Below are 3,096 nucleotides of genomic sequence, written 5' to 3'. Positions count from 1 at the left end.
AATGCCAGAAGAACAGTGAGACCCACTGACAGGAGATTGCTGACTCTGGCAACAGGAACTCCACACCCAAATCGTACTGTTCATTTCTTTTGTTCTGAGTAATGTAGTAAATCTTTTAACTTGATGTCAATAAAACGCGTAAAGTTTTTCCATATCAATAAAGTCAAACGAGCAACTATGGTCAAGGACGCGATTTAAAAAAATAAAAATAAAAAGAGTTAAATGTGGTATCCTGTTATCGTAGAGTTTTCCTCGTCTGGCAGCCCACGCACTCTGGCACTCGGGTTTGATCAACGCACGAACCAACTCACGCATAAAGAAGCACCTCCTGATGAGAAAGGTAGCAGACAGTTTCCGCTCTTCGCAGTAAAATGCTGTCTGCACACAGCGATGAAACGATTCTCGAGCTGATTTTTTCCTTTTCGCGTAATTAACCTGCTAAGTCTTGAAGTCGTATGGGATCTCTTAGGTCAAAGCTAACACAGCACTTCGGTTGATTTCACTGGGTGTCTGAGCAACTTTATCCAGATAGAATGTGTGTGTGTGTTTGTGCTTTTTTTCTAGATAAGTATCATCATTGCCATTATCCATATATTTTTGAAAAATAATTTGGCAACAATGAGAATACTTTGTGTAAAGTAAATAAGCAACCCCTACAATATGTTTTCTTCCTCTAAACATTGGCTATCGTTTGGGGAGTCAGAGATTTTTGATGGCTTATGAGATCAAACCATGGAATGAAATAGATAAACTTCGATCTGAAAGGCCATGGGGAAAATTTGAGTCTCTCTCTCTCTCTCTCTCTCTCTCTCTCTCTCTCTCTCTCTCTCTCTCTCTCTCTCTCTCTCTCTCTCTCTCTCTCCCCGTAGACTGCTAATGAGGGTGGCAAAAATTGGTAAAAAGAATAAAAAGCCTTAGTCTGTAAACCGTTCATGTAAGCGTATAATTATTTGAGTTTTCACTAAGTAAAATACGTGAATTTATAATATTTTTATTTTTCGTGTCTTCAAACTGAAACTTCTGAGGAGTTGAACGGAAGACATGAAATAATAAATAAGATAAAAGAGGAAATTAAATTTCTAGATCTCGATCCAATATTACCTCCAGGACGTCAGCATCTCCGCTAGTGAAATTCAGTAAGCGCTGACTCAGAATGTATCGAGCCGAAGGATGTATCACACGGCCCAGGTCTATCTTGAAGTTGAACCTCCAGTCTTTTACTTAAGAAAAGATATTGACGAAACAAGCATAGCCACGTATAATTTAATATTGCCAAGTGTTTTTTTTTAAATTTATTTGCTTTCTATCAAAATCGCCTAATTTTTTTTATTCCTTTTATAATGGTGTGAGGTTGGTGTGTCTGCATACAAAACACTGATTTTAAAGTATCTTTAATACATTGAAACCCGATCATGATATGAATATTTTTTCTTTATTGTCTTTCCATTTTTTGCTGGGTAAAGGAAATGTCAAAGGATTCATCGTTAAAATGCTCAACATCTATTGTATATTTTGTATACAGACAGCTTTTACTTCTGTTCTTTAACATTTTTAGTCCATATCATTTGTTTAACGTCACCAATTTGTGTTTCATACATATATATTTCAAACTTATGTACACCATGTTGTACTATAGTTGCAAAATTAGTGCACAAAAGCCCTTTAAATCATGTTATTAGTTAGAATGGCTATTTCAAAAGCATAGACTTTGGATATGAAAGTTGCATAGTGCTGACCTTAGCCAAGTATATGACAAAGTATTACAGTTTTATACGCCTATGTTACTTTAGATAGTGATATAATAATATACGATAATCGTATCCATAATACATCCGATGTTATTCTTCTTGACTTTCTCTTAACATTGTAAAACTTGATACCCAAGTAATAGGTAAACAGATGATAAAATAAGTATCACCGGTAGTTCTTGTTAAATGCAATGGATATTGGTATTCCTATCAAGTCAACGATTATTTTTTATAGTATAATATAATCTTTGTGCTTGAGGTATGGAATAAAAAAAAATTGGATGTATAGCAATGAACATCGTAAGTAAATTGAACGTTAAGTGTTTTTTTTTATTTCGTTTTGTGATAAAAAAGGAGGAAGCGTTTTCGCTCTCATCGTGCTAGATTTAATGAAACTATCCACGCAGTGTATACAGATTTCCTCTGTACAGAACAACAGCCTATGATTGAGAAGACAACAAAAAATAATGGAAGTAATTAAAACTGAAGAACAACACAAGGCCAGTAGTATTACGTGAACTTTAGCAAAAAGCAGAAAGTAATAACAGTAATTGGAAGGAGACTGTTCTGCCAAGGCATCAGAGAGAGGGAATTTAAGATTCATAAGTCTACTACTGTCGTGCTGATGTTACATAAAGCACAGATCCCATCGTTGGGACGATTCTCCTTAGAGATCCAAAACCCTTCGCTTTCAGATTTGACGTATTAACATCCTACTTATATTTTGTTGTTTATCTTATTGAATTCATTGCAGATTCTCTTGAAAACTAAAAGGAGATACATAGAAAATGCTTCATATGTCCATTGTACATATATTTACTTAGTTATACATACAAATCAAGATATTAAGCTTGTTAGGTTAGATCAATAGAGCTTTATCTATAGCATTGCTAATTCCGATTCAATTATTACTATCATAATATCAAAATAACCAAAGGTAATTGTAGGTAATCAACACTGAGCCCAGAAATGAGCAAACTTCGTTGTCAAAACTCTCCAAACACAGTCTTTAATTTCAATATAGAGTCAGAAAGACGTTAATGTCTGTTAAGGGTTACTTTGGTTATTATTTTTTAATATGTTCAAATGATGCCAGGAATGAACTCGACTCTATGATCAGAAAGCATAACCTTTAACAATGAATAGATAATGCTCAAAGTTCAGCTCTCTTATTATCTCTCTCCGAAAGGTGCACTGCAGCATTCCAATTGAAACTAGGAAGGGGTCTGATTCATTCTTGCTGGGAGACTGTTTATGCAATTGTCTATGTGTTTTCCTTAAAGGAGTGGCTTCAGATTATGTTAACCTCATGTTCTTTTGAGGGTAAGGTTTCTCGCGACCAACCTGA

The sequence above is a fragment of the Macrobrachium nipponense genome, chromosome 11, assembly GCF_015104395.2.
Source record: "Macrobrachium nipponense isolate FS-2020 chromosome 11, ASM1510439v2, whole genome shotgun sequence".
In the NCBI taxonomy this organism is placed as follows: domain Eukaryota; kingdom Metazoa; phylum Arthropoda; class Malacostraca; order Decapoda; family Palaemonidae; genus Macrobrachium; species Macrobrachium nipponense.
Note: the sequence above shows the minus strand (reverse complement) of the source record.